Source organism: Andrographis paniculata, unplaced genomic scaffold, assembly GCF_009805555.1.
Source record: "Andrographis paniculata isolate CXL003 unplaced genomic scaffold, ASM980555v1 Contig46END, whole genome shotgun sequence".
Lineage (NCBI taxonomy): Eukaryota > Viridiplantae > Streptophyta > Magnoliopsida > Lamiales > Acanthaceae > Andrographis > Andrographis paniculata.
The window spans coordinates 5,021,953-5,036,767 of record NW_026137580.1 but is presented as its reverse complement, the minus strand read 5'-3'; the positions used below and the strand labels follow the sequence as shown (position 1 = coordinate 5,036,767).

The 14,815-nt window shown below is 40.4% G+C and overlaps 1 pseudogene; it reads right to left on the bottom strand.

Annotated features, from left to right (window-relative positions):
- Nucleotides 1-7,269: 7,269 nt before the first annotated feature.
- LOC127252500 (pre-mRNA-splicing factor ATP-dependent RNA helicase DEAH7-like) lies at nt 7,270-14,815 on the bottom strand (annotated as a pseudogene).

Sequence of the window (14,815 nt, the reverse complement as noted above, 5' to 3'; positions counted from 1 at the left end):
TGTCCCAAGAATCCCAAGGCTGGTCAGTCCTCTTCCGGCTCTTGCTCTGCCATTGTTGCTGCCACTAGCGTATCATAGTCGCCTCAACCGCCTCCCACTCTTGAGGACCTACGTCACATGCTCACTCAAGTTTTATCAATTCATCCTTCATTAGCCTTAACATCAAGTAACAACACATGGTATATTGATTCTGTCTATTGTAACCACATGACACCTGACCCTCACCTTTTACATTTCTCCCAACCTATCACCTCATCCCCTCATATACTTACCGTTGATGGCACCTTCATGCGCATTACCCATACTAGCCATATATCGTCCCCCCACCTCAATGATGTTTATGTCATTCTCAAATTACCCCTAAACCTTGCGTCTATCGGTCAGTTGGTTGAGCAGGGTTTTATTGTCATTTTTCTTCTTCTAGTGTGCAGGTTCAAGACACGCAGACGGGTCAGATACTTGGGACGGGTCGCAAGACAGGCCGCCTATTTGAGCTTGACTATCTTTGCCCTCGCCAGACACCATCTCTTTCTGCTGCAGTCTCTTCTTCTTCTTCCAATTACTGGCACCTCAGACTTGGTCATGTCTCTCTATCTAAACTCAAGTCTCTTGCAAATACAGGTGTTTTAGGCATAGTTCGTTTTGAGTCTTTTGATTGCTTGCATTGTAAACTTGGAAAACAACCAGCTTTACCTTTTTTGAATAACTTGTCTATTGCTGATAAACCTTTTTCGTTAGTACATTCTGACATCTGGGGGCCCTCTCATGTTGCTACTCTTACTAGGTTTCGTTACTTTGTGCTTTTTATTGATGATTACTCTCGCTTTGCTTGGATTTACTTTATGCGCAAGCGGTCTGAACTTGCTTTCATTTACTCTGCATTCGCTAAAATGGTGCAAACTCAGTTCTCATGTCCTATTCAGACTTTTCGCACTGACAATGCCCTCGAATATAATGATTCTGCCTTTCTTAGTTTTCTGTCTACCCAAGGTACTCTTGTCCAGCGTTCTTGTCCCTACACATCTCAACAAAATGATAGGGCAAAGCACAAGCATCGTCATATTTTAGACACAATTCGAGCCATGTTGTTATCTGCCAGTTGTCCAGATCGGTTCTGGGGCAAGGCTGTTGTTACTGTTGTTTATAATATTAACTGTTTACCCTCATTTGTCTTTCAGGATACCACACCTTTTGAGAGGCTCTTCCGCCAGGTACTTGATTACTCTCATCTTCATCCTTTTGGTTGTGTCAGCTTTGTTCATCTTTCTCCTCATGAACGTAACAAATTAGAACCACGCACCCGTCTGTGTTGTTTTCTTGGGTATGGGATAGAACATAAAGGTTATCGATGTTGGGATCCTGTGTCGAATCGTCTACGTATCTCTCGGGATGTTACTTTTTGGGAGCATAAGTTCTTTTCCTCTGAATCTAAATTTTACATTCTCTTTGAGTCAGAGTCCCCGTTCTTTGTTCTGAATTCCTCTCATCCTCCTGCAAATCCCGAAACCCCGTCTGTTCCTATTCTGGATTCCTCTCCTCCTCCTGCAGGTCCCGAACCCCCGTCGGTTCATGTTCTGGATTCTTCTCCTCTTCCTGCAGGTCCCGAACCCCGGTCCGTTCCTGCTGGTCTGTATGATGTTGATCCTTCCCCACCAGTTGACCCTTCTACGCCTCCTAAGCCTATGTTCGACCCTCCGAAAATTTCAGTTCCTGCCGCCACTGATCGGCGACCCACCCGTGTAAGTCGTCCTCCCTCTCATCTACTTGATTATCATTGTTTTTCTGCCATTTTATCTCACCATGAACCCAGGACCTTTCGTAAGGCGAACTGTGATCCCTTGTGGTGCGACGTTATGTCTGAGGAATTGCAGGCTCTTGAGAAGACCGCCACGTGGGATATCGTCGATCTCCCTCCTGGCAAGAAACCTATTAGCTGCAAGTAGGTGTACAAAATCAAAACTCACTCCGATGGTTCTGTTGAGCGCTACAAGGCTCGCCTTGTAGCCAGAGGTTTTTCACAGGAGTATGGTATTGATTATGAGGAGACATTTGCACCAATTGCTCGTTTGACATCCGTCCGTTGTCTCTTTGTTGTTGCCGTTGTTCGACGTTGGAAATTATTACAGTTGGATGTGAAGAATGCGTTTCTTCATGGAGATTTGTCTGAGGAAGTCTACATGACCCCTCCACCTGGCTCAGATTTTTCAGGGAAGGTATGTCAACTGCGCCGTGCCCTTTATGGACTGAAGCAGACGCCCCGAGCTTGGTTCGCCAAGTTTAGTGTTGCGCTCATTCAATATGGTTTTTCTGCATCTCCCTATGACTCTGCTTTCTTTATTCGTCGTTCTCCTGCCGGGATCATTATTCTCTTGTTGTATGTGGATGACATGGTTATTACCGGCGACGATACTTCTGGTGTATCCGATCTACAGACCTACCTTCATCAAAACTTTGACATGAAGAGTCTTGGTCAGCTCCACTATTTTCTCGGACTTGAGATTTCTGACGCTCCAAATGGCATATATCTATCTCAGGCGAAATATGCATTTGATCTCATATCTCGTTCAGGTCTGACTGATAGCCAGATTGCATCCACCCCTCTCGAGGGGAACAGCCGACTTCCTCCTTTCGACGGCACTCCACTAGAGGATCCCTCCGGCTATCGGCAGTTAGTGGGATCCCTGATATACTTGACGGTCACTCGCCCTGACATAGCTCATGCGGTTCATGTTGTTGCTTAGTTCATGACTAATCCCCGGACAGTTCACTATGCTGTTGTGTTGCGCATCCTTCATTATGTCAAGGGAACACTCCTCAGCCTTCTTCTACTTTCCTCCATTGTGACAGCACGAGGCAATTCAGATCTCCCATAATGATTTCCTTCACGAGCGTACCAAGCATATTAAGATTGATTGTCACTTTGTTTGTCAGCATGTTCGTGCAGGCACTGTTCATCTATCTTCTGTCTCTTCCGAGGATCAGACTGCGGATATCTTCACCAAGTCTCTCTTCCCAGACTGGTTCTCTACATTGTTGAGCAAACTCAACTTGGTTTCTACTTTACCACCTTGAGTTTGAGGGGGGGGTGTTAGTATATTTTTTATATATTCCTATTTGGGGCCCACATATATATGCCTATATATATGCACTCTCTTTTTAGGTTATAATCAATTTTCTATTAATATTCAAACACGTATAAATGTAAATTTTCAAAATTGGGAAAATTTTGAACTGAGGAAGTCTAGAATAAACTTTTTATTTTGGCACTCCTTTACGTGTAAATAAGCTAATCGATCAAATTTCACCTGCAAAACATAATATGTATACTACATATATTAGTTGTTAATTTAATTAACAACTAATAAAGCTAAATCGATACGTAAACATACCAATTTCTTAGCCAACTTTGTTTCTTTCATCTGAAAAGATGACTCGTCACCAAAAAAAAAAAAAAATGAGCTATCAGTATCATACATGGTGTTGCCTTCTTCCCTATCATACCTGCAACAAGCGGATACCATGCATTATAACGAGAAACCTAAACTAGCCATCAAACACATTCATGCAACTATCAAACAGCCAGAATTTGACCTATGCATTTTAATCATTATATAGCATAATGAGAGTTCTTTCATTATTGTACAGATTGATGTGCTCTTTAGTACCATAATTTTCAATCAAATGTTATAAGATAACTTTACATCAAATCTGCCGAAGTAATCAAACCCTGAAAGTAAAATAAATATGTATTCTTATTTAATCTTCCCTGTTTGCATTCATGCAAAATACTGTATATTAGCTTGGCAGGTTCCAAGCAAAGAATAGACATTGTTTCAAAGGCCAATTATAAAATTTTAACACAAATAAAATATGATGAAATTATGATACGCGGTCAACGTAGCCAAAAGTTGATTCACGAGAATGAAAGAAAGAGCAAGTGCGCTTTGGGCTAATTGTGGCAATGACCTGAAGTTTAAGTTTATTATTAAGTACCTCACTTTTTTATTTTCTTATTTGATTATTTTGGATAAATTGTTAGGTTGGTTGGGCCTAGGCCCATAGTAGTTTTGCCATAGTACTTAAGTATTATTTTGAGACATTATTAGCATTCTGATTTCCTTCAGTTTCACGGCTTTGGCTTGGTCGGGAAGAGTAGTTCTTCCTTGGTTATCAATAAAGTTTAGTCTTTTGGTTCTATTAAGTTCTCGTGTTATCAAATTGGTCTGACCTGCTAGATCTCAGCGGAGGAGGATGACGTTAACAAATACGCAACGCATTGAAGCTTTGGAGGAAGCCCTGGAGGAACTTCGAACAGGCATGGAAGCACAACAAGAAGGATTGTTGTGCCTCGAATTGAAGGTGGATCGACAAGTGGATACTATGAAGACAGAACTTTCAGCAGCCATGCGGGATACGATTCTTGGGTTGTTCCCGCATGGACCGCCCACCACACCTATTAGGGGCTTGGCGGCGCAAGGAACTATGGTGGGAGGAGGTGAGGCAGCGGATTCGTCGACGAGGACTACCGGCATCAGCAGGGCAGCACGTCTGTTTAAGGATGTTGAAGGAACGTGGACTACTCTGACAACTGATTTTAAGCTTAAGGATGCGCAACTCCCTAGCTTTTATAGCCATGACCCCTTGGGATGGGTTGCTAGGGACGAACAACACTTCGTATTACATGGAGCTCCGTTAGTCCCGTTGGCATGTAATGAAGCATGCTTCTGCCTCTTGGATCGAATTCTCACAAGCATTGGTTACTAGATTTGACGATCGATTCATGGGGTATCCGTATGAGAGGATGGGAACATTAAGGCAAACAGGTTCTGTTAATGAATATGTCAATTTATTCACTCAACTTGCTACTTAGGCTCAACCATTGACAGAAGCGCAGGCCTTAAGGTATTATTTTTTTAGGGGGCTTGAAACAAATTATCATAAATAAGTTAAGGGTAGTGGAGCCCCCGGATCTCGAATCTGCAATCCGTGTAAGGAGAAGCATTGAATGGGAGTTGAAAAATGGATCTGTGGTAGAATTTTACCTGCGAAAATCCTCTTCGACACTGCGAAATAACCTAGTTGGGCGAGCTGAAAGCATTATCTCCTCAAACACAGTTGGAGGGGTAGAGTACCGCCATTCAACTAGCAGCAATATTGTTGGGGGGGCAACAATCAGTCACTTCAATCCCTTCTTCAAAGGGAAGCACACGAAAATTAAGTCGAGACGAGTATCATGAGTGTCAAGAGAAGCAGCTTTGTTACAAGTGCAAAAAGTCCACGAAAGTAAATATCTTAATGTTGTGGTGAAGGATGATTTAGGCAACTGGGTTGCAGAGTTAATGGAGATGAGAGATGGCGAATTTACTGAGGAGGCGGAACTTACCTTGGAAAGTGACTAACCGCCCGATGAGGAAACAACGCAGGGGGCCCTTCCTTTATACTCCTTGGTTGGATTTTTAGGACCCCGAACCATGCGTCTCTGTGGTAGTCTTTTTGGATTTAGGGTAACGGTACTAATCAACAGTGATGCAAGCCATAATTTTATTTCCCAAAAATTGGTTCTACATGCAAAATTGAACGTAGACGCCACACAGGAATTCAACGTGGTACTAAGTGATGGTCGCAAGGTGGCAAGTACGGGAGTCTGCTCAAAATTAAGTATACAGATCAATGGAGCAAAAGTGCAAACAAACTGTCACGTATTTCATCTTGGTGGGGTGGATATAATATTGGGTGTCGAATGGCTAAGGACATTAGGAAAAATTCAAATGGATTGGGAAGCCTTGGAGATGCAGCACTATTTGGCAGGGCAGCAGGTGACCTTGCGCAGCTCGGCGTACCACCCGGAAACTGACGGCCAAACTGAAGTCTTGAACCGCACACTAGAGACATACCTTTCTTGTTTTGCTCGGAACAGCCCCGAAAATCGGCAACGTGCCTTCCATGGGCTGAGTTATGGTACAACACCTCTTTCTACACTTCCGCTGCCACTACTCCCTTCATGACCGTCTATTGCCGACCACCACCCACACTGCATAATTTCTTGCCAGAGGAATGCTGAGTTGTTGCAGCTTCAGAGTTACTTTGCAGCCGCGAGGCAGTTCTGCGACAGTTGAAACACCACTTGGAGCGTGCTCAACATCGCATGGTGCGGGCAGCCAACGCCCATCGCCGTGAGCTCACCTTCCAGGTTGGTGACTTGGTATTCTTGAATATCAAACCCTATCACCAAGGCAGCTTGCGTCAGGGCACCCATCACAATCTCATGTCCAAATTTTTTGGACCATTCCGCGTCCTTCGCCGCGTGGGAAAGGTCGCATATAAGCTGGATTTGTCAGCTACTAGCCGTATCCATCTTGTGTTTCATGTATCTCAACTTCGTCGAGTGTTGGGCAATCACCCAGTCAAGCCTCATTTACCCGACAGCCTAGAGGTCAAGCAGCTACCTATTTACAATCCTGAAGTTGTTCTGGATAGACGACTAATCAAACGTGCCGGAAGTATAGTTCCTCAAGTCTTGATTCAGCGGCGTGGTCTTCATCCAAATTATGCGACTTGGATCGACGAGGAACAGTTCTGTGCTCAGTTCTCAACCTCCTACCTTGAGGACAAGACAATTCTTAAGGCAGATGCAGTTGATACGCGGTGGGCGCAGCCAAAAGTTGATTCACAACAAGAGAAGAAAGAGCAAGTGCGCTTTTGGCTAATTATGGCAATGGTCTGAAGCCTAAGTTTATTATTAAATACCTCATTCTTTATTTTCTTATTTGATTATTTTGAATAAATTGTTAGGTTGGTTGGGCCTAGGCCCATAGTAGTTTTGCCATAGCATTTAAGTATTATTTTGAGACATTATAGCATTCTGATTTCCTTCAGTTTTACGGCTTCGGCTTGGTCGGGAAGAGTAATTCTTCCTTGGTTATCAATAAAGTTTAGTCTTTTGATTTTCTTAAGTTCTCATGTTATCAAATTACCAAGAGCGATCAGAATTGTACTCCATCTCTATACGCATACTTTCTCATAACTCATTTTGATTTGCGAATGTGTTTTCCGGGTCATCTTCTTTCTCCTATCACCATGGATGGGTGAAGCACAGAGAGGGAGTAAAGCATATGCTACATAACCTGCATAAAAATTGCATTTAAAAACTATAAAAACTACAACCTCGACCAATCACAACTCGTCTGAGACTAAGCACTGCATACCATCCACAGAGTGATGCATAGACTGAGAGAGTAAATCAGTGCTTAGAATCTTACCTCAGGTGCATATCAAACATCAGGATGAGCATACATTAATAAGAAGATACAACACCAGGCATAAAAATAATCATAAACATCATGACGAGCATACATTAATAATAAGATTCATCATAGTTTGCAGCTGGTAACAATAAAGAAGAAACAAACACTACACGAGGAAATCATTATGCACTGATGGAGGGAGGATGCGCCTACCAGGTTGTGCAAATCAGTGATGAGTAAAAATATAATACTGCCATTATGAAACCCCATAGCAATGTAACATGGCCAGCTTGAGGTGTAATCCGGTGCCTACAAACCAAGCCTTTTTGGTCTCAGATAAGTGGAGGAGCCTTTTTTCAGCCCTGGTATGGAAACTTGTTGCTGCTCCTTGGCCTTTTTAATCCTTTCCTTCTCATCCCTCTCTCTCCCCCTCTCCTCTTGAACCTTCCTCAGGTTCTCCATCTCTTCCTCCATGGCTGTTTTCTCTTGTTTCTGCTTCTTCTTGTGCTCCAACATGGATGTATCAGACTCCTTGACAGAGAAAAACATCGGCCCCAGCTCAGCAAGCCATTGGGGCTCTGCTACCATGGCACACTGCATGTACTCCTTGGTGATCAAGATCAACTCGTGATAAACAACATAATCTGGAGTATACCCCAACCCATACCGAGCACTGCTTGGATGCAAGTGGCATGGCATTCCATTCCTACAGTTAACATACTCCCCAACTCCTTTCAGCTGTGCAGAATTCTGAAAATAGGCCGAGCCTACGGCAATTCACACAGCATCCCAGTCAGGGCCACATGAAGTCAATGGAATCTTGAGAGTTTTTAGAATCTAGATAATGGTCGTTACACCAATCACCCCGGTATTTATTAGCTTTCCACTGCTGGTATACATTCAGAAGGGTAAGGTGATAAGACTCTGGTACAAAGAATTTTTCTCGGGCAGCATCACTTTCCTCTGCCCTATCCTTGGGTCTAAAGAAAACAGATGGCACTGAACGCATGGAGACAATAGTCAAAACCTCATTTATGCATCCCAGTTGCTCACCCATTAAAAGCATCTTAGCCAGGGGAGGATCAAGGGGAAACTCCACCATCTTCCAGCCTAGATCAGTCAAATCCCCCACGTTGTTCAAAGCAGCCAAAACCCAGAGCTGCTACATGGAATTGAGAATGTTTTCTTAGGGAGTGGGATCCATGAAGTCAAAAAATCCAGTAAATTGTCAATCTTCAGAGACTTAAGCAAAAGTACAACATTGCCCAGGTTGGTCCGTTGAATTTCTGGCACAGGAATTGGAATCATTTCATTTAAATATGCACTTTCTGTATATAGTCGATAGCATGTCCCAGGACCAGTTCTTCCAGCACGTCCAGCTCGCTGGTCAGCAGCTGCACGACTCACAGGAAACACTTGGAGGGCATCCATTCCCATGTGGGGGTTATAAACTTTTATCTTTCCATATCCTGTATCAATGACATAGAAGATTCCATCAACAGTCAAAGATGTCTCAGCAATATTGGTAGCGACAATACACTTGCGAGCTCCATCTTCAGCCTTCTGAAATATCTTCGCTTGCAAATCAGCTGGAAGCTGTGAGTATATGGGAAAAATTAACAACTTTGGAGCTTCCTTTTTCGACGCAATCAGCTGCTCCATACGCACAGAGGGTGCATAACAGGTTGCCTCAATCTCATCTTGACCAGTCATAAATATGAGTATATCGCCTGGTGCACTGGTAACGTGAATAGTCATGGCCTGCTTCACTGCAGCTTCAACATAGTCTTCACAGGGAGTCTTACTATATAAGGTTTGAACTGGAAAAGTTCTTCCAGGAATGTGAAATATAGGTACACTGTAAGGATTAGCAAATCATGTGAAGTGGGGAAAACAAGGTGATAAGTCAGCCATCTCCATAGTGGATTACTACCTGAATGCAAATATGCTTACCTCCCAAAAAATTTTGAAGATTTCTGAGCATCAAGGGTAGCAGAGGTCACAATGAGCTTGAAATCATGTCGTCTAGCAACTACTTTCTTCAGAATGCCAAATAGCACATCTGTGCTTGAAGATCGCTCATGTGCTTCATCCATTACAATGACACTGCATGATAATGAAATAAATACATACATATAATGCATATAAAGCATCTGAACACCTTAGGTTCTAACACTCTTAACACCTCACATCATCCAAGCTATAAGATACGTACCGATAATATTCCAGGTCAGAATCTTCTGAGTGTTTCCCTTAGAAGCACACCATCAGTTATGTACTGCAAAGGGAGAAAATTAATGACTATTCACAACTTAACAAGAAGCAATGTGGAGATTAAGAGGCAGATGTCAGGTTAAGCTGCTATGACATATAAACATGAGTTATTGTTCCTGCTTTTAAACAGCAACACATCACGGTTAACTAACATAAGGTATCCTGTCAAGAAATCAATGCCTTAAGTACAAATGAAGCTTGTGCCAATTCATTAATAATGATTAGAAGCATCATCATAAAGCAAACACTAGGTTGTAACATATCATCAACGGAAATCTCAATGAATTCAGGATTGAGGAATGTTGATAATCTTCTAAAGTCATTACCTTGATAACGGTGCTGGGTCCTGTCACATCCTCAAAACAAATGGCATATCCAACCTTATCACCAAGTTCTGTTTCCATCTCCTCACTAACTCGTTTGGCAACGCTCATAGCAGCTACACGCCTTGGCTGAGTACAACCAACAATGCCATTGGTTGTGTAGCCATCTTCGTTTAGTTACTGCCAACAATCACACATGAAGGAAGTGAAAAGGATTTGAATTAGGAAGACATCGATTAAGTTCTGAACCCTACTTAGGAATGACATAAGCATGTACAGCCAGACAAATAAAAAAATAAAAAACTTGAGCATACCTGAGTCAGTTGAGTTGTTTTCCCAGAGCCAGTTTCACATACAACCACCACCACCTGATTCTCACGGATCACCTGCATTTGCAACAGCTGAGATTAAGCAAAAAGGTATCCAAAAATATCTAAATTTTACTTTAGTTGCCTTCTCATTTAGTCAATGAAAACAGAAGCAGTAGGATAAGCAGGTGTTCTTAACCAGTGATAATATGCACCCAGATTTTATTTTGCTTGTTTGTTTTATGCATTTAACAAGGAAATCCTTTTCTAAGAAGAGATTCAACAATTATTTAACTGAATAAGAACCAGCCCCCCTTGCTTCTACCTTCAATTCTCCAAAAGAGGTGAACTATCAGCACCCACATTTTCTAAAAGAAGCAAATACACTCAACAATGGTGTAAAGAAAATTTTTATTATTTAAGCATATGAGACCATAAAGTGACATGTCACCGAACAAAATCTTCTTCAATTGCATGCTTATCCTTCTGCAGTTATCCCTAAAATATAATGAGATTACTCTTCCAGCACAGCAAAATACTATAGTGTATTTCCTAACATTAAGCAGGCCACTACAAGGAAAAAACAAGTAAAGAGTGCCAAACCTGCAGTAACTCCTCTTGTACAGAAAAAATAGGCAAATATTGTCGCTGTTGGGCTATTGTTTTCGATTTAGCAAAATCACTCACTGCATTACCCTTCTTTAAATGCTGTGAAAATTTGGCATCCTCTTTGAAATCAATTTCTCCTTCGTCGCCGACTATAGCAGCATCTGCATCAATCTAGTAACCATGTATTAAAGGTTCAGAAATATTCTTTTTAGTGTTTTCCAAAAGGAAAAGGCAAATTTGTTCCTCAAAATAATTGATTCTAGCCTCGAATGCAGCATACCTGTTCTGCGGTCTTCTCAACCCCAAGGATTTCACCTAACTTGGAACCAGCAAGCTCCCAAAATCTTTGGCATGACTTGTTCATGCTCTGCTTTGCACGAATTTCCCTAACCAAATTAGAGCCCTTACGTGCTATAATTGCCATATCTGATGTAGGATCTTTCAATGGCATGATAGGCTCGGCTTGCTTTGTGAAAAAAATTCTACCATCAAGAAAAGGAGGTTTTGTATCTGTTACAAGAGATAATGAGAAGAGAAGGACCTAAATTACTTAAATCCGGGGGCAATATGAGCACTGGAGTTTACCATGCACAAGAAGAATAACTTTTCGTTCATCTTCATCATCAAATTCTGTCTGCACCTCAGTTCCTCTGACAGCTCCTGATCTTAGAAGTTGGCGATCCTCCCATTGAGCATTATCAGCCGTTAGTTGTGATAATTTCTTGCTCTGTGCAAGAGTCATCTTGCTTCCATCTCTTCTGACCTACATAAAGATTGAAATTGTTTCAGGAAGGCAAAAATAAATTTCGATAATCTAAAGTTTGAATGAATTAAAAAATAAAATGGTACTTCGTAACAACATGAACCATAATCGCAACGAACCACATTTATATAGCAGGAAGAACATTCATGGAGGCATATCCAGTAAATAAAGCACTATGCAGCTATTAACAGGAGAGAATGTTTGTAGTTGAGAGACACGCAAGCCTAACATGAAATTCGGAGGAAAACCAAACATAAAAGGCCACAAATTCACCAAATAACCTCCTGACATAATAGATTGATGTTTGCTGTAATGAAATTAACTACTGAGCAACCTATACAAATTTTATGAGTATGACAGCTTTTGCTTCAGAAAAAGGTGGATCCTAAACCCCAAAAGTCAGTACAATTTTTCATTTGTCTAGGGCTCACAAAATATTGCTTTCCTTGCAAGTTATAACAAGGTTCAATATTAGCAAAGTGTTGCTAGCTAACTATATAAACCTCATAAAGCTGAATCGATACGTAAGCATTCCAATTTCTTAGCCAACTCTGCTTCTTTCTTCTGAAAAGATGCCTCGTCACCAAGAAAAAAAGAGAAGCTATCAGTATCATACATGGTGCTGCCTTCTTCCCTATCATACCTGCAACAAACGGATACCATGCATTATAACGAGAAACCTAGACTAGCCAGCAAACACATTCATGCAACTATCAAACAGCCAGAATTTGACCTATGCATTTTAATCATTACATAGCATAATGAGAGTTATTTCATTACTGTACAGATTGATGTGCTCTTTAGTACCATAATTTCCAATCAAATGTTATAAGATAACCTTATGTCAAATCTGCCAAAATAGTAAAATAAATATGTATTCATATTTAATCTTCCCTGTTTGCATTCATGCAAAAGACTGTCAATCACCTAGGCAGGTTCCAAGCAAAGAATAGACACTGTTTCAAAGCCGATTATAAAATTTAACACAAATAAAATCTGATGAAATTACCAGGCGCGATCAGAATTGTACTCCACCTCTATACGCATACTTTCTGATAACTCATTCTGATCTGCGAATGTGTTTTCTGGGCCATCTTCTTTCTCCTATCACCAACAAGCAGGAAGAAGGGAAAGCAGGACGGAGGGGTGAGGCATTGAGAGCGAGTCAAGCGTATGTTACAAAATTACTTGCATAAAAATTGCATTTAAAAACTATAAAAACTACAACCTCAACCAATCGCAGCTCGTCTGAGACATATGTGACCTGGTTCGACTTCCAACCGTATTGGGATCCTGCAGACCTTACAGAAGATCCAGATTCCTGAATAGGAGTGGGGGATGGGGCAATGCTATCCCAAGGAGATGCTGCAGCTTCAGTGCAATATGTTTATTAGTTATCAAAGATCGTGGCAGAAGGTTGACTAAATCAATAGAAAAGAGAGAGACAATTTAACTTCAAACTTTTTTGCCCCAAACCGGCATAGCAAACAGGAGAAGACTTACCAGAAGAGCTTGGGGTGCGCCCTCCCATCCATGGAGAAACAAGTCTAGCATCAGGAGATGCCCCAATATACATGGGTGATCGAAAATGTTGATGATTTCTGCTACTTGAACTGTGACCATCATGACAAGGAGTATCTTCCCATTCCCATTGCCCATCATCCCATCCAGATCTGCCTACAAAGTCATGATAGATAATTACTTTAAAGGAGGTTCTGTTATCACAAAACAAACAGAAGATCAATTGGATCACATTTAGTCATTTAAACAAATTCCAAAGGCTCACGGCCCAGTAGAGTTATGGAAGATTTAAAGCATTTAACTTGGTTAAAATAAAGAAATTGACATACTTGGTGAGGTCGTAGATAAATCATATCTGCTAGTTAACTAGAATAGTTTAGATCAAGTTCCTCCCTTAACATGCTTCATTCACACCTTGCAAACACATGGAATCAACAACATGAAAATAGAGCAAAGGAAGCAAAATAGTCACCAGAGCATGATTTGTAGACACCACAATATAAAGAGTACCTAAATTTGATCCCTCAGTTGAAGACAACTCACGATATTGCTTTTTCGTATAACTGCTTAGGCCAGCAGATTCGTCAGCATATATGCTTGATCAATCACTGATTGTGTAAAACTTTCCTCCTCTTCATCAAGAGAAGATACAACGGAAGCAACTCTTTCTTTAGGAACCTTAAATGAAACACGGATCGGCCGTTCCGGCACAAAGAAAATATCCGACTTTATTTCCAAAATCTTCCCAACCTTCAAATCTTGTCGCTCTTTGTCCTTCAATCCCGTCAATTTTGAACCTCGAAGAAGCTGTGAATTTGAATTTAGGGAGGATAGTGTTTAGGCCATCTCGAACCCAGCGGTAAATTTTGGCGTCGGTTGTCAAATCGTGCGCCAAAAATTGGCTTTGTGCAAGGCCAATTTTTGTGTTGCTCCTATTTTTTATTTTTTTATTTTTTAATTTTTAAATTTTTTATTTTAACTTCTAAATTTATTTTTTATTTTTTAATTTTTTTAATTTTTTTTTTAATTATAAAAATAAAAAGTTGTTTAAAATAATATGAAAAATTGAATATTTGAAGAATAATAGTATCTGCGTATTTAGATAGTTAAAATTGAATAAATAAAATTGATGAGTTGAAGATGACCTTAGAAATTAAAGCGGAAGGTGCGGTAGCGCGTGGATAAGAGGGCAAGAAGAGGAGGGTTGGGAATAGAGCTGTTAATGCTCCTACCCGAGCTAAAGTGTTAATGTTTGCAAAGAAAGCTCATTGTTTGTTGTTAATGTTTCGAGTTCGTTCGTAGTATTCGAGTTCGGAGCTCAGTTCATTAAGAATTTTTGTTGTTTAAATTTGAACTAAATTTGTTTGAATTCTTTGGAATTCGTTTGTCTTATTTTCCTATGCAATTCTTTAATTGTGGATCATATATGGATGATTTTTTAAGTTCATACATACGTTGAAGTATAATTGTAATGCCCTGATTTTGGAGTGTATAAAATAATAATATTATAACAAATAAATATTTTCATAATATTTTGGGATCAAAAAATTAATATTTTGAAATAAATTTTATTCCTCTTTTATATATGGATTATGATTGAAAAGACTGTTAAACGGATAAATATTGATAAAGATAAATATAAAATATAATATATATATATATAATATTGAAGATGATGATAAAGAAGATACAATTATAATAATAATAGTAACATTAATAATAATAATATAATATAATATATAATAATATATAAAAACAAACAAGCAAACCCAT